This window comes from Bos taurus, chromosome 1, assembly GCF_002263795.3.
Source record: "Bos taurus isolate L1 Dominette 01449 registration number 42190680 breed Hereford chromosome 1, ARS-UCD2.0, whole genome shotgun sequence".
Taxonomy (NCBI): Eukaryota; Metazoa; Chordata; class Mammalia; order Artiodactyla; family Bovidae; genus Bos; species Bos taurus.
Window position 1 is genome coordinate 7,510,334 of NC_037328.1, and position 18,736 is coordinate 7,529,069.

Genomic DNA, 18,736 nt, shown 5'->3' on the forward strand with positions numbered 1-18,736 from the left:
AGACTTGAACAACTTTCTGCTTTCCAATGAAATGAGAGAAAAGACCATCTATTGGCTTAAAGATTTTACAAATTAAATGATAAATATCAGTTGTTGTTGTTGTTCACTTGCCCAGTCATATCCGACTCTTTGCAACCCCATGGACTGCAGTAATATCAGTACCAAGGCCATATTTATGTATGACCTTAAAAACCAACATCTTCAGAAAGAAAGTGAAAGTGAAGTCGCTCAGTCGTGTCCGACTCTTTGCGACCCCATGGACTGTAGCCTACCAAGCTCCTCTGTCCATAGGATTTTCCAGGCAAAAGTACTGGAGTGGATTGCCATTTCCTTCTCCAGAGGATATTCCCGACCCAGGGATCGAACCCGGGTCTCCCGCATTGTAGACAGACGCTTTACCGTCTGAGCCACCAGGGATGTAACATCTTCAGAGAGTGGAAGTAATTCAGAGGATTATGTTTATGATTGTGGAAACGGCCGTCAAATGTAATTAAAGAAGCCAAGGATCCTAGTGACTTTTGAGATGTATGAAGTCTGTACCAAGTGCTGTACCAAAACTTAGCCTTTCAAAAATAGCCTCATGCATTCTGAGACTTCTAAGGACATTGTAAATAGTAGGTAATTCAACTTCTACCCCCACTTCCAGTCATCTAGGTGGTGTTTATAATCACAGCCTTCTGGCTTGGGAAATAAAGTTTCATCTAATCTCATAAACTGTTGATTTCATGTAGAATGAATACAGAGTTGGTCTCTGTTTACCTCCAGGGCTGGGCATCTACAGGCGACTCTTTCTTGTCCAGTAGCCGGAGGAAGAGTTTGCCTGCAAAGGGAGGAAGAATGCTGTAATTAACCTGCAACCTTCCACTTGTAATTAAGGCTTATTTTTGCCTTGAGTTTTCAGGCAGGATCTATTTGGACCTTTACTCTTTCTTTCTCCAGTGTTCTATTACTCTCTGTCCGTTGCCTGATCTCATTTCTTTCCAAGATGTGATTAATAGTTGCCACATTCTTTTGGGCCCCTCCAAGGGCAAAGGTTTAGCACAGGAAAAAATATGAATCACTGGCAAGACCCACAAGGACTGTAATTCCCTCCATGAAGGTTCTACCTTGGCTCATATGATGCTGCTTCTCCCTCCTCTATAGCAAGGTGCTCCAACAAGCCCCCCAAAGTCTGTAAAGAATCAGACACAAACTGCAACAGGTTATGTCACTTTCTAACAGGATAGACATTCCATCATGCTTCTTGGACTTACTAGCTTAGTATAAAGATCTCTGCCATATAACAACAGTCTCCATGAACCTTGGTGATAAAACCTGTCTATATCTGAGAGGTTTTTCATGAGAAGTTTTATTGAATAGAGGGAAATCGTATTCTTAAGACCCGAAGGTAGTAGACAGCAGCATGAAAGGAAAATCCACTTGGGAGTTTTCAAAGGTATCCTACTTGGTGAAAGTGCTTGGTTTTGTGGGGGAATAAATGCTGCTTTAGGTTTTAGTTTTAACATAATAATTTTTAAAAATCACATGGAACAGAGTCATTTGCATCAGGCTCTTTGCACATTTAGATGGCAGGCACTGTTTTTCAAGCCTATAAATTCTGCATTCAGTTTAAGAAAGTGTATTTTTGATTGAGGTTAACACAGTATTTAAGTTAATGGAAAACATGCTTCCATTGCAGAGTATTTCCACCAGAATTGCTGGATTTTGTACAACAATCTGTTTCTATTTTGAAAAAAAAAGTGGTTCTGTTGTATGACCTAAATATTCCTCTTTTACTCTTATTTCACTCTTCTACATTCATGTGCTTTCTGCTTCGGGTATATTCTAATAAATGGCATAGTATGAACTCAGATGAGAAATGTTTCATAGTTCTATATATCCTTAATGTTTCAGAGAAAAAATATTTTGCTTACAGTCTGAGTTTCATTTCAATATACACAGAATATAGACTACTGCAATCCAATGGAAAGTCCCTCAGTAATATCCAACTCTTTGCAATCCCATGGAATAGTCCATGGAATTCTCCAGGCCAGAATACTGGAGTGAGTAGCTGTTTCTTTCTCCAGGGGATCTTCCCAACCCAAGGGTCAAACCCAGGTCTCCTGCATTACAGGCAGATTCTTTACCAGATGATCCACCAGGGAAGCCCCAAATGATGTTGGAATTGGGCAGAATACACAGTCTCAGGGGGCTTCCCGGGTGGGTCAGTGGTAAAGAATCTGCCTGCCAATGCAGGAGACACAGGTTTGATCTTTGATCCAGGAAGATCCCACATGCCTCAGAGCAGCTAAGCCTGTGTGCCACAACTACGAGTCTGTGCCCTAGAGCCCAGGAACTGCAACTACTGAAGCCCAGATGTCTAGAGCTTGTGTTCCACAACAAGAGGAGCCACTGCACTGAGAAGCCCATGCGCCACAATTAGAGCATAGGCCCTGTTCTCCACAACTAGAGAAAAGCCTGCAGGCAATGAAGACCCAGCATAGCCAAAAAATAAAAAAATAAAAAAAGAGGGAGACAGTTATTCTCAGTCATGACTCGCTCTGATCTCCATGTACACCTATCGCAGTGACCCTCAAACTTTGGTTTATGATGTGATTGCTGGTGAGATTGGTAACAATGCAGATCCTGATCCCTGTTTTGAAAACACTGTGGAAGGGCTGAGTTGTTTATATTTTAGGCTGTTTATATTTTTAACATGTTCTCAGTGATTTTGACACACTCTGACTTTTGAAACTTACATCATTAGAATGAGGTTAACTGAATTGGACAGCCTGGGTCTTGAAATTGATGGGACCTTAGCAGTTTGGCAAGGATGATAGATTTAATTATTGTTCAGCGAATACTGGATTCACAAGATGGTGGAGTTAAAGGAAGTGTGCTCATCTTCTCCTGCAAAAACTCCAAAATTACAACTCATTGCTGAACAACTGTCAACAGGAGAATGTTGGATCCAAGGAGAGGCCCAAGCAAGATGGTAGGAGGGGCGACATTGCCTTTAGAATCAGACCCCATACCTGCCAGAGACACTTGGAGGGCTCAAACAAACCTTGTGTGCACCAGGACCCAGAGACCCCAGAGAGAGTGAGCCAGAACTGTGTTTGAGTGTCTCCTGTGGAGGTACAGGTCAGCATTGGCCTGCCTCAGGGGTAGAGGCTCTGGGTGCAGCAGACCTGGGTATGGCATAAGCCCTCTTGGAGGATGTTGCCATTAATCTAATCATAGAGCTGCCAGAACTTATGCAGGACTGGGGAAACAGACTCTTGGAGGGCACAAGCAAAACCTTGTATGCACCAGGACCCAGGATAAAGGAGCAATGACTCCACAAGAGATGACCCAGACTTGCCTGTGAATATCCAGGAATCTCCATCAGAGGCGTGGGTTGGTGGTGTCCTGCTTCAGGGTTGGGGGCACTGAGTACAGCAGTGCATGAAACCTTTTGAAGGAGGTTGCCATTATCTTCATTAACTCCAACCATATTTTGGCCTCAGGTCAAGGAACAGGGAGGGAACACAGCCCCAACCATCAGCAGAAAATTGGATTAAAGATTTACTGAGAATAGCCCTGCCCATCAAAACAAGACCCAGTTTCCCCCTCAGTCAGTCTCTCCCATCAGGAAGCTTCCGTAAGCCTCTTATCCTTATCCATCAGAGGGCGGACAGAATGAAAGCTATAATCACAGAAAACTAACCAAACTGACCACATGGACCACAGCCTTGTCTAACTCCATGAAACTATGAGCCATGCCATGTAGGGCCACACATGATGGTCATGGTGGAGAGTTCTGATGAAACATGGTCCACTGGTGAAAAGAATGGCAAACCACTTCGGTATTCTTGCCTTGAGAATTCCATGAACAGTATGGAAAGGCAAAAAGGTAGGACACTGAAAGACGAACTCCCTAGGTCGGTAGGTGCCCAATATGCTACTGGAGATCAGTGGAGAAATAACTCCAGAAAGAATGAAGAGACAGAGCCAAAGCAAAAACAACACCCAGTTGTGGATGGGACTGGTGATAGAAGCAAGGTCCGATGCTGTAAAGAGCAGTATTGCATAGGAACCTGGAATGTTAGGTCCATGAATCAAGACAAATTGGAAGTGGTCAAACAGGAGATGGCAAGAGTGAACATCGACATTTTAGGAATTAGCAAACTAAAATGGACTGGAATGGGTGAATTTAACTCAGATGACCATTATATCTACTACTGTGGGCAAGAATCCCTTAGAAGAAATGGAGTAGCCCAAATAGTCAACAAAAGAGTCCAAAATGCAAAACTTGGATGCAATCTCAAAAACGACAGAATGATCTCTGTTTCTAAGGCAACCCATTCACTATCACAGTAATCCAAGTCTATGCCCCAACCAGTAATGCTGAAGAAGCTGAAGTTGAACAGTTCTATGAAGACCTACAAGACCTTCTAGAACTAATACCCAAAAAAGATGTCCTTTTCATTAGAAGGAAGTGGAATGCAGAAGTAGGAAGTCAAGAAATACCTGGAGAAATGAGCAAATTTAGCCTTGGAGTACAGAATGAAACAGGGCAAAGGCTAATAGCGTTTTGCCAATAGAATGCACTGGTCATAGCAAACAGCCTCTTCCAACAACACAAGAGGAGACTCTACACATGGACATCACCAGATGGTCAACACTGAAATCAGATTGATTATATATATTCTTTGCAGGCAAAGATGGAGAAGCTCTATACAGTCAGCAAAAAGAAGAGCAGGAGCTGACTGTGGCTCAGATCATGAACTCCTTATTGCCAAATTCAGACTTAAATTGAAGAAAGTAGGGAAAACCACTAGACCATTCAGATATGACCTAAAGCAATTCCCTTATGATTATACATTGGAAGTGAAAAATAGATTCAAGGGATTAGATCTGATAGACAGAGTACCTGATGAACTATGGATGGAGGTTCGTGACATTGTACAAGAGACAGGGATCAAAACTATTCCCAAGAAAAAGAAATGCAAAAAGGCAAAATGATTGTCTGAGGAGGCCTTACAAATAGCTGAGAAAAGAAGAGAGGCTAAAGGCAAAGGGGAAAAGGAACTATATACCCATTTGAATGCCGAGTTCCAAAGAATAACAAGGAGAGATAAGAAAGCCTTCCTCAGTGATCAATGCAAAGAAATAGAGGAAAATAATAGAATGGGAAAGACTAGAGAGCTCTTGAAGAAAATTAGAAATACCAAGGGAGCATTTCATGCAAAGATGGGCACAATTAAAGACAGAAATGGTATGGACCTAACAGAAGCAGAAGATATTAAGAGGTGGCAAGAATACACAGAAGAACTGTACAAAAAAGATCTTCATGAACCAGATAACCATGACGGTGTGATCACTCACCTAGAGCCAGACATCGTGGAATGTAAAGTCAAGTGGGCCTTAGGAAGCATCACTATGAACAAAGCTAGTGGAGGTGATGGAATTCCAGTTGAGCTATTTCAAATCTTAAAAGATGATGCTGTTAATGTACTGCACTCAATATGCCAGCAAATTTGGAAAACTCAGCAGTGGCCACAGGACTGGAAAAGGTCAGATTTCATTCCAATCCCAAAGAAGGGCCATGCCAAAATATGTTGAAATACCATACAATTGCATTCATCTCACACGCTAGTAAAGTAATGCTCAAAACTCTCCGAGCCAGGCTTCAACATTACATGAACTGTGAACTTCCAGATGTTCAAGCTGGTTTTAAGCCAGAAAGAAAAACACCAATACAGTATACTAATGCATATATATGGAATTTAGAAAGATGGTAACGACAACCCTGTATATGAGACAGCAAATGAGACACAGATGTATAGAATAGTCTTTTGGACTCTGTGGCGGGGGGTGGGGGGGATGATTTGGGAGAATGGCATTAAAACATGTATAATATCATAAAAAAAATAAAATAAACAGTAAAAAAAAAAGGCAGAGGAACAAGAGATTGAATTGCCAACATCCGTTGGATCATCAAAAAATCAAGAGAGTTCAGGAAAAACATCTACTTCTGCTTTATTGACTATGCCAAAGCCTTTAATTGTTTGCATCAAAACAAACTGTGGAAAATTCTTCAAGAGGTCGGAATACCAGACCACCTTACCTGCCTCCTGAGAAATCCGTATGCAGGTCAAGAAGCAATAGTTAAAACTGGACATGGAACAATAGACTGGTTCCAAATTGGGAAAGGAGTATGTTAAGGCTCTATATTGTCACCCTGCTTATTTAACTTATATGCAGAGTACATCATGCAAAATGCCGGGCTGGATGAAGCACAAGCTGGAATCAAGATTGCTGGGAGAAATATCAATAATCTCAGATATGCAGATGACACAACCCTTACTACAGAAATTGAAGAACTAAAGAGCCTCTTGATGAAAGTGAAATAGGAAAGTGAAAAAGGTGGCTTAAAACAACATTCAGAAAACAAGATCATGGAATCTGGTCCCATCAATTAATGGCAAATAGATGAGGAAACAATGGAAACAGTGAGAAGACTATTTTTTGGTCTCTGAAATCACTGCAGATGGTAACTGCAGCCATAAAATTAAAAAATGCTTTTCCTTGGAAGAAAAGCTATGACCAACCTAGACAACATATTAAAAAGCAGAGATATTACTTTGCTGACAAAGGTCTGTCTAGTCAAAGCTAAGGTTTTTCCAGTAGTCATATGTGACTATGAGATTTGGAGTATAAAGAGAGCTGAGCACTGACAAATTGATGCTTTTGAACTGTGGTGTTGGAGAAAACTCTTGAGGGTCCCTTGGACAGCAAGGAGATCCAACCAGTAAATCCTAAAGGAAATCAGGCGTGAATATTCTTTGAAAGGACTGATGCTGAAGCTGAAGCTCCAATACTTTGGCTACCTGATGTGAAGAACTGACTCACTGGAAGAACTTTCTTCCTGATGCTGGGAAAGATTGAAGGCAAGAGGAGAAGAGGATGACAGAGGATGAGATGTTTGGATGGCATCATCCACTTGTTAGACATGAGTTTGAGTAAGCTGCAGGAGTTGGTGATGGTCAGGGAAGCCTGGCATGCTGCAGTCCATGGGGTCGCAAAGAGTCGGACACGACTGAGCAACTGAACTGAACTGAACTGAACTGAACTGAAATACCATGTCCTCTGCACAGGAAGGGGATTACTTCCTTGTTCTAAAGTTGGATGCAGTTATAATATTGATTTTGGCCAATGGGAAGTGAGCTGATATGATTTACTTCCTGTCATACTTCAAGTAAGATTTTAACTTTATGTTGTTAGACAGCTTTTTATCTTTTGGGTTCCTGCCCTCTGCCATGAGAAGAACTTATCCCAGGGACTTCTGGGTGCATCAAATGGAAGGATGTTGTACATCCTAGAATGAGGGGGAAAAGATGCACAGCATGAAATATAGTCATTGTAGCTGCCTCACAGCCTTATATGTAAAAAATAACTTTTATTTGTAAGCTAGTGTGATTTTGGGATTATCTCATGCAGCATTATTGCAGTAAAAGCTGACTAACACAGCCATTAACTAAACAAGACAAATGAGGCATATATTAAAATGGAACAAAAACAGGGCTTGAATTCCATTTCACATACTACTTTCTGATTTCTAGATGCCCGTTATAGACTTATTTGAGGCTATCTTTAGTGTCTTTGGTGTTTGTTTTATTTTGACTTAACTTACATAAAAATGTTAGAGAAGGAGAAAATTGGCTTATCAGTAGATTTAGTCAGCATCTAGAACACTCTCAGAATTGGTTTTGATTCTGAATTTTCTCCCTTAGTCCCTCTATGTGTTTTTCCCAGAGTAGGAGCTTTTGCATTTTTGCTGTTTGTTTGATCCACAATAATAACAAATAATAAAGGTTACTATACAGTCCATGGACTTCTCCAGGCCAGAATACTGGAGTGGGTAGCCTTTCCCTTCTCCCAGGCATCTTCCCAACCCAGGGATCATACCCAGGTCTCCCACATTGCAGGCAGATTCTTTACCAACTGAGCCACCAGGGGGGCCCTAGTATATGCTAAGAGTCATCCTACGTGCTTTCCATGTATTAATTCATTGAATTCTCCAGCAATTCTGTGAGATATAGAATGTTTAACAAATTAAAAAAAATAATTTTATTTATTTATTTTTGGCTGTGCTGGGTCTTTCTTGCTGCATGGGCTTTTCTCTAGGGGAGAAAGGTCTTCTCTTGTGGCAGTACATGGGCTTCTCATTGCAGTGGCTTCTCTTATTGGGGAGCACAGGCTCTAGGGCGAGCAGGCTTCAGTAGTTCCAGCATGTGGGCTCAGTAGTTGTGGCTCCTGGGTTCTAGGGCACAGGCTCAATAGTTATGACTCATGTGCTTTTGAACTGTGGTGTTGGAGAAGACTCTTAAGAGTCCATTGGACTGCAAGGAGATCTAACTAGTCCATCCTAAAGGAAATCAGTCTTGAAAATTCATTGGAAGGACTGATGTTGAAGCTAAAGCTTCAATACTTTGGCTACCTGATGCGAAGAACTGACTCATTTGAAAAGACCCTAATGCTGGGAAAGATTGAAGGCGGGAGGAGAAGGGGATGACAGAGGAGGAGATGGCTGGATGGCATCACTGACTCAATGGACATGAGCTTAAGTAAAGTCCAGGAGGTGGTGATGGACAGGGAAGCCTGGCGTGCTGCAGTCCATGGGGTTGCAAAGAGTCGAACACGACTGAGTGACTGAAGTGAGTGAGTGAGCAGGCTTAGTTGCTCCACAGCATTTGCGATCTTCCTGGATCTAGGATCAAACCCGTGTCTCCTGCATTGGCAGGCTGATTCTTTACCACTGAGCCACTAGAAGAGAAGCCTGATAGAGACTGTTAATATCTTCACTTCATGGATGAAGAACTGGGCTCACACTGACCACACAGCTAGATGACAGCCGTGGGAAGCCTGACTTCAGAAGCTGGTCTCTTGACCACTCTGTCATTGCCTCTAGAATAAGTTTTCAACACATTACCCTTCTTTATTTAAAACAGCATGAATGCTCCTCCTAGAAAAAGCAAGTTACCTAATTCTCATCTGGAACAGAAAGATTTCAGACCTCAGAAGTAAAATGTGGGTACAGCACATCCTTGAGAAAAGGACTATCTGTTGCAATATTTGTTTTTTTATCCCTCTCCTCTTCTAGTTTTGGTCTAGAATATTTCTTTTTCCACTTTCTAATTCCCTCATCAGAGAAACAGAAATTATGGCTTTTCATTTCATTTTGACCCAGAAACCTGAAGGCAGATTATACAATTTCCAGCAAAGCACTTCATTAGAATAAAAATCCAACAAAACAACACATTTTTATATATTCCATGTGTTCATGGCAATGAGATGCAACTTGCACAGGGTAAAGTTACAATTTAAAAATTGTGTAAAATAATAGCATCTATTTATTCAGGACCTACTCTGTACTCAGAGGTATTTTCCAGTTATTAGCTTTCCTTCTAATAATAAACCTGCATAGAAATTATGATCAGCTTCTTTTGTGGGCAAAAAGGTTGAATCTTAACAAAATCATACCACTGTGTAATAGAACAACAATGGAGACAGATTTTTATGATTTCAAATTCTGTTTGGCCTCCACACCTCATTACTTCTCTTATTTTGAAGAAATAGCTTTTAAAAACTCTTAAATGACAGCATAAAAACTACTTTTCCCTATTTATTCTCATAATACTAAAATCTCTGAAATGGATTTAGCTCTCAATCTCTTTTCTACACAGCAAGCTCAATTGATTGAATGAGTACTAATAAATATTGTCTCTCCTCAGTACACATTATTATCAGATGAATGGTAAATAGGATTTAAATACAGCAAGAGATCTCTCATTTCTAGTAAAAAAAAAACTGCTCTGCTTTTTACTGTCCTTTTAATTTTTGTTCTACCTTAGTCAAATCTATTCTGCATCTGGGGAACAAACTGTTCTCTGCTTCTCTTAATGATTAAGTGGAGGACAGATTCTTAACTATTTCCTCTAGTTGATCTTATGGTATAAAACAGTAGTTTGATCTACAAAATTGTTCCTAAATCTATTTACCTGTCACACTAACTCATTGTAAAAAGACAATTTTCCAAGAAGAGAATCCTTTTATGTTTGCATATCAGATTCTCCAAAGACATATATTAGCAACCTCAACTCTTCTTTTGGTATTAAGAATGCAATAAAAATTGTTTGAACAAATGGTTACTTTAAAGAATCTTGATTTACTCTGAAGGGAATAGAATAGAAAATGCATTCTTTAATTTTCTCACCAAAATCACATACTTCCTAAGATTAAAGAAAGGATAGATGGGAGGCAGAGTAAGAAGAAATTGATTGCCAGTCTGTTTCCATTCAAAGCTCAGACAAATGGAAACCATCTCAAAGATCCAGGCACACTGGGAAACATGGGTGTATCCAATCTCCAGAAAACCAGGACCATTAGGATGTGAATATATAAAGAGATTTATTAGAAGGAGTTGGATCATGTTATTATGGATGCAAGTCTAAACTCTGCAGGATGGGCTGACAGAATAGAGACCCAGTAGAGTTCCATTCTGAGTTCAACGGCAGTATGCAGTAGAATCAGGAAGAGCGGATGTTATAGACAAAGCCCAAAGGCAGGCTGATGGAGAAATCCTTTCTTGTTGGAGTAGGGGTGGGGCAGAATCAGTCTTCTGTTTTATTCAGGCTGCCAATTGGTTGCATGAGGCTTGCCCACACTAAGGAGAGCAATCTGTTTTACTCAAAGTCCACTGACTTAATCTCATCTAAAACATGCTTACAGAAACATCTAGAATAATGTTTGGCCAAATATCTCATCGTCCTGTGGCTCAGTCAAGTAGCCTTATTAAGTTAACCATCTCAGTGGACATAAAGAGGATCTAGTCCTTCTCTCTTACTGTCTCAGGTTAAGAAGACACCCTAAATTATTACCGTAGGTGATAACTTCAAAATTGTTTGAGATGATTACTTACTCAGTGGGCAAGCATCTTTCGGTCTAAAGGAAATTTAGAATTAAGCATAGAAATATTTAATAGGACCAAATCTGCAGTAAGTATTTCACTTGAGAATACTCAGTTACTTTGGTATTAGAAGTATTTATAATAGTTAAGAGAATTTGGTCTATGTATCAGTCGGGATAGGTGTGATTACCCTGTGAATGAATAACTCCCAAATCATAGAGACTTAGAAGTTTTCTCCTGCTCATGCTACATATTTCTCAAGGATAGGTAGGAAAATATGCTTTTTAAAAATTTTGGCACTTTTTTCATTTTACTGAGGTACAATTGACATATAACCTTGTGTAAATTTAAGGTGTACAATGTGATGATTTGATACACATATATAGTGAAATTATTACAACAAGGTTAGTTAACACCTTCATCATCTCACAAAATTATCATTTTTTGTGTATAGTGAGAATATTTAAGATTTATTTTCTTAACAACCTTCAAGTATATAAATCAGCATTACTAACTATAGCTATCATATATATATATTAAATCCCCAGAAACTATCCTCTTTATAACTGGAAGTTTGTACCCTTTGACCAACATGATCCCATTTCTCCTATCTGCCTGGCCCTTCACAACCACCATTCTAACTCTTTATTTCTATGAACTTAGCTTTTTGAAAAAGATTTGTTATATAAGAGTGAGCATGCAGTGTATGTCTTTCTCTGATTAATTTCATTTAGCATAATGTCCTCAAGATCTATCCATGTTTCTATCCATGATAGGAAAGTATGCTTCATACTGTCCTCATCAGGGACTAAGCCTTAGAGCGGCACCACCATTTGGAACATCGCTGATACACATTTCTGGGGGAAGGGAACATAGGACTGATTCTTGAAGTTTTCCAACTAGAAAGTGACACATGTTGCTTCTGCTCATAGTTTATTGGCCAAAACAAGTCATGTGACCAGACCTAACTTCAGTGGACTGGGAAGCACACTCTTATTATGAATATGGAAGGAAGGAATGTGGATTATGGTTATTAACCTTAAAGCCTATCATCGGCCATTAAAATAGCATTAGATAAGGATTCTAGTTTTTTCTCCAGTTTTATTGAGAAATAACTGACATACATCACTGTATAAGTTTGGGGTGTACAGCATGATCTTTGGACTTACATATATTGTGAAACAGTAAGTTTAGTTAACATCCATTATCTCACATTGATACAATAAGAAGAAAAGAGAAAAAAATCTGTGAAGAGAACTCCTACAATCTACTCTCTTAACAGCCTTCCTATGTATCATCCAGCAGTGTTAACTATAATTATCATGCCATACACCACATTCCTAGTACTTATTTATCTTACTGACAACTTATACGTTTTGACCAACTTCCTACACTTTCCCATTCCTGCCCCTTCCCTCTGGCTCTGGTAACTACAAATTTGTTCTCTTCTTTGATGAGTTTGGTGGCTCTTTTTTTAAAACTCCACAATAAGTGAGATCATACAGTATTTTTATTTCTCTGTCTGACTTATCATAATGCCTTCAAGGTGCATCAGTATAACAAATAATAGGGTTTTCTAATTTTTAAGGCTGAATAATATTCCATTGTGTATACATATACCACAAACTACTTTAAGGAGTTCTAACTTAAAATGTGCAGTCTGCATAATCAATTTAAACTTGTGATTTTTAAGGTCAAAGATCAAAGTTATGAGTAATATTGAAAAGTTTAAAAGAACTTGATATCTATCATATGTGTAAATTCTTCTATATGTATGTTACATATAGAACTACTTAAACATTAGAAAGTCTTTTATTTTTGTAAATTGGACAATTAAGTACTTAAGTATAGAAACACAATTAAGAAATCTTTAAAGAAACCTAAATAACTAAAATTTTGAAGCTGATTATAAATTAATTTTAGTCTCTTTGAAATTGACTGCTAGTATTTGTTTAGAGTTATACATGGAGTAATAAACTTTGTATGTTTAATTTAAAAGTTTAAGAAGGAATAAGGTTTTTGAATTTATTTTACAAGGCAATGGCACCCCACTGCAGTACTCTCTTGCCTGGAAAATCCCATGGATGGAAGAGCTTGGTAGGCTGCAGTCCATGAGGTCCTGAAGAGTTGGACACAACTGAGTGACTTCACTTTCACTTTTCACTTTCATGTGTTGGAGAAGGAAATGGCAACCCACTCCTGTGTTCTTGCCTGGAGAATCCCAGGGATGGGCGAGCCTGGTGAGATGCCGTCTATGGGGTCGCACAGAGTCGGACACGACTGAAGTGACTTAGCAGCAGCAATAAATAAATATTAATTTATATTTTGCTGTTATTTTTAACATTAATTTACTTTTTATTTAAGTGAAGTTGATTTACAACGTCATGGTAGTTTCTGGTGTACAGCAAAGTGATTCATATACATATATATTTGTATCTATATATACACACACACTTTCTTTTTTTATTTTTTTCATTATGGTTTATTATGGAATATTGAATATATTTTCCTGTGCTTTACAATGGTACCATGTTGTTTAACTGTCCTATAATATTAATTTTTAAGACCAAAGTAAGCTTTTGAAAAGAAACTACATTTTGGGTGTATTAGAATCTCCCATTAAGTTTGTAAATGCTATTAAAATCTAAAGGCCTACTCTATTTTCCTTTCTGAGCATTTATCCCTGTGGAATAATTATTATTAGAGACTTTAGCATGAAAGACCCACTTCAAATGTACAATATAATAGAGGAAGACCTGAAGATGCAGTCTGCTATGTTTCTGTGTGTGCTTAGTCACTTCAGTTGCTTCCAAGTCTTTGAGACCCCATGGACCAGAGCCTGCCAGGCTCCTTTATTGATGGAATTATTCTGGCAAGAATACCGGAGTCGATTGCCATTTCCTACTCCAAGGGATCTTCCTGACTCAGGGATTGAACCTGAGTCTCTTGTGCCTCCTGCATGGTAGGCGGATTCTTTCCTGCTGAGCCACCAGGGAGGCCCTAACTTGTAGTCTGCTAGGCAACAGAGTGACCGTCTTCTCTTTTTAGCTTATGTAAATAAATTTTTAAAAAGCCAAAATTTAAAAGAAAACAATTATGTTTTCAATACGGTCTAGTGTTCTTCTACGTGTACAAACTGCAGTGCAGATCAAGTTCATGGAGGTAAAGTACTTCCTTGAATTGGTTGGAAGTAGAGAAGGAAGAGAAATCCTGTATTTGGTGAAACCCACTGTTTACAGTGCTTTCAAAATGTGGGTCTATGTGGTGATTTACTTCTGATGAGTAAGACTATGTAAGATGTTCAAAAACATATGACAATTTATACAATGTGTATATATATTTATTTATGGCTTCATCTGCAGCACATGAGAAATTATAATGGCTTTAAGAAGCCCACAAATCTTTTGCATACAAGTCAGAGTGTCTATTCCATGTGGCTTAGGAAAATGTGTAAAGCTTCCATATGGGAAAAAAGATTTTCTGGTACTGAAACAAATAACGAATCAACCATCAAAGAACCTACTGAAAAGTTTGACAAATATTCGCAAAACTTTGAATTCCAGTTTTAATGACTCCACATTTTATTTTACAGTATACATTGCCATTTTGTACCAGAGCTGCACAGACGTTTCCACCCAAAACTATGGGATTTAATATGTGATTATATTATATGTACAATGCATACATGTATATATGTTGTTTATTTCAATTTGCCTCCAGTTTACATAGCCTACTAAATGTCCCAATGATTGGCTATTGCTCTCACGGTGAAACTAAAGAGGTGCCAACTCTCTTAAAGTAAATTCCAAAACCTCAGAATAAGGATTATTTATTTGATTTATACAGGGTACTTCTCCCAAAGTGCTTATTTTAAATTAACTCCACATTGAAGGGAATGATCATCTTAGTGACTGACAGTGCTAGGTTAGGCTGACTTTGCCTTAACATCATCAATGACCATAACCAAAATAAGAAAGAAAGGCAAACAAAAGGAAGAAGAGAACAAAACATAATGAAGAAGCTAACATTGCATTAAAATTTGGGTCATCACATAACGTTGAACTAGGCTGTTCCTTCCTATGGGCCATGTGATATCATACTTGAGGTCCCTGTATTCCCCCCAGATCCCCTTTCATCTGCATGCTGCAGTGCAGTAGTCCCAAACCACGGCCACAGGCTAGATTTGGCCCATCTCAGTGTTTCATTTGGCTTATACACTGTTTAAAGCATTTTTGAGCCAACATTTTGAAATTGGAAGCTTTCACATAAAAACCCAGATTTCTGGCATCTCTCAGATAATTAGGAGATCTGGGAACTGGACTCGTATTACCACATTGCAGTCTCTGGTGGGTTGGACAGCTAGCTACTGCCCCCTTTAGATGGGCACGTATTCGCCATGGTCCTCACCAATTCCGACTGCTTCACGACGCTGATGATGTCAGTCCCCAGTTACTGTGCTCTATTTCTTTCTACAGGTATCTTCACAGAAAATATGTAAAAATATGGCAGTTTTTAACTCCGATTGTTTTTTGTGGGTGCTTTTCTTTTCTCGTGCATCCACGGAAGGCTAATTTCTATTCCCTATCTCTCACTGTTGATCAATTTTAGTCTGAAAGGTTCTCCGAGGCATATTTGCTGGTTTGGTTTTCCTCCCTGGGGCCATATAAGATTGGGCCTGGGGACAGTAAGAGAAAAGTAGAGAAGGGAGAAACAGATAAGAATGTGCGTCAGTTTTAGCTTAGTTCGCTTGGTGATGCTGGGAACTGGACTCTGCCAGCCACTTTTTGCTTGTGCTGTGAGGTTCCGCCAGCAGAGAGGCCACAAGGGTAGAGGAGGCTGAAGGGATTTGCTTCTTTTTGGTTCCCACCGGCTTCCTGTTTCTTGTGCCCATCCCCAAGCAACACTTCTTCACCCGGGCAGCAGCAGTTTCTTCGTGACATGGCAGCGGAAGATGGTTTGCCATTTTCTCCACGCTTGCCAAACCACCTTAGCAGATACACACTACTATATATAAAAGAGATAAACAACACGGATATACTTTATAGCACAGGGAGCTATATTCAGTATCTTGTGATGACCTATAATGGAAAAGAATCTTATGCCCACTCCCGTTCCCTCTTCAGAGGTCTAAGTTCTCAGCTCATGGGTGCCTTGCCTCCAGACTTCTACGTTCATATATCCTGAAGTCTTTCATTGTCGTTTCCTTGGTTCTAGGGAATGGAAGCTGGAGTTGGTACTTTGGTGATGCATTGGAGTTCTCTTTTTAAATACTCAACAAATTTAAACTTAGTTAACTATTTACACAAAAATTCCTTCCTGACTGGATCCTGACTAACAGGAAAAGTTGATTAAGGGTGTGCGACCCAATACGGTAACTATTATTCACTTTAATTATTTAAATGTAAATTTAATTATTTTAAAATAAAAAACTCAGCTTCCCAGTTATATTAAGCACATTTCAAGTGCTTAATAGCCACATGAGGCTACCGGTTGCTGTACTGGACGGTGCAGATAATAGAACATTTCTATCATCACAGGAAATTCTCCGGGGCAGTGCTGGGCTAGAGAAATGAAGGGGTCTTCAAAATAGAGGGGTGGGACATGAAAGGGAGAGCTTCCTTTGAACCTGGAAATGAGGCGGAAGATACTTAGCTCTTGTCAAGAAAGATTGAAAAACAGAGAGAGATTCTCGGATTGCAGTCAGTATCTTTGAAAGTCAGTGAATCGCTGCTTATGTGCAGCAAGCGTTTGAAACTTTGCCTCCTCATTATTGTGGATGGGCTTAGGAAATATGGAGTTAATGTGGACTTTGGAGGTTTAGCTAATTTATTGGATGACGGAATCAAGAGTCCAAATCTAGTTAAAATAGAAAACCAGGTTTAACAAGATGAAATGTAGTAGGATTAATGTAAAATGTTACAATGGAGGCTTCTCTGGTGGCTCAGTGGTGAAGAATGCGTGCAAATGCAGGAGACACAGGTTCGATTCCATGTCTGGGAGGATCCCGCACACTGTGTGCCACACTAGACTGTGCTCTGGAGCCCGGGAGCCACAACTGCGGAGCCCACATGCTGCAACTACGAAAGCCTGTGCTCCCTAGAGCCTGTGCTCTGCAGCAAGAGAAGCTGCTGCAATGAGAAGCCCTCGCTCCACAACTAGAGTGACCCCTGCCCCCTGCAACTGGAGAAAGCCCTCACAGCAGCGAAGACCCAGCACAGCCGAAAATAATAAATAAATAAAATTATTTTAAAAAGTTACAATGATTTCAGAATCAACTGAGCAAATGTAGAGTAGCCAAGATTAACATTAATTTCTATGAAAAGGACCGAAGGTCTTTTGTCAGTCATGAACTCATGACACTTAGATAATGTAATAGGTCTGCCTAAAATCTAATTCAACCTTAGGCTGCATAGATAGATAACCACAGTGACAAGGAGGTGACAGATTAATGATAGTCCACTAACCACATCTTACCTCACTTGTCACATTTCATTTGGGTGCCACACTTGGAAGCTGATACTGATAAACTAAAAGCTTTTCAAGGAAAAGCATACAGAACAAAGAAGGGATTTGACCTAAATAATATTAAGAAAAGTTGTATACATTTAGGGTACAGGAAGGAAGGCATGGTGTCATTTTGGGAGTTCTTATTAAATAGAAAAGTATTTCAGTTTTCTAGAAGGAAAAGTTAGACCCCAGTGGGAAGAAGATATATATGTCTTCTTTATGGATGAAAAAGTTTGCAGCCATTAGAAATGTCCAAAAGTAAAAGGGTTCCTATAGGAGAGACTGTTTTCAGAATGTTTGGTTTTTGAGTAATATGACTCTAATATTTTGTCCCATAATTCTTGTTATTTTAGAGTCAAATTCTATACTGAGATTAGTTGAGATTTGTTTATATAACCTATATCTTTGGAACCTTGAGTTTTTGGAATCAAAAACATAATTTTAAGCATCCTACACTTTCCAGGATTTTTTTTTTTTTTTTTAACACAGCACACACAGCAAGAAATGACTTGTTTAACTCAAAGAACTTTGTTCAAAAAAAAAAGTCCATATTCCCATTTATTCAAAATCTGAGGTATTGAAAGAGTTAACTTAATCCACTTACATTTTGTATTTACTTTCCCCATGCCCCTCAGTATGCCTGTTACACAGTCAACAGCCCTAGGGTAAAGGACTGCTTCTATCCAAGTCTATCTAGGAAGTTTGGCCTCAGATAACGTCATTTATGGTTAAGAAGAATCATTGTTGTGCTAAGTAATTTTTCGTGGTTGGCAGCCTTAAAAGTTGGGATTGCTGGCTGCTTTTTGGATATTATATCATAAGTATGGATGAGTTGCAGTACAAACATTGAAAAACCTTCAGTATGCTTTGCCCAAATAAAAGAATAACCATCCAAGTTATGAAGAGATACATCTTGAGTATTTTGACTTCCACAGTTTTTTTTTTTTTTGGTCTTTTTCTCCAGTTATAATTTTTCATAATGCTGTAGCCTGCCAGTGTCAACAAATGGGTGTTTTCTGGTAGAATAATTGTGTTGAGATTTTTCTCCTCTGACATGGGGTCAGAGCATTAAGGTACAAACCTATGTGTTACTTCTTTGTAGTAGAGAAAGTTGATTCCTCCCTGAAGTCACCTCTGGTAGAATTTAGGCACAACAGGACTGCCACTATCTTGAGTAAACAGCTAATTTCTTATTATTCAGGAGATGATCTTGTAATTTGTATATTATTCAAGTCTTTAGTCTTTTCTTAGATTTTGCTACCAACTCTTTACTTTCATCATATTCTTCTATATTTT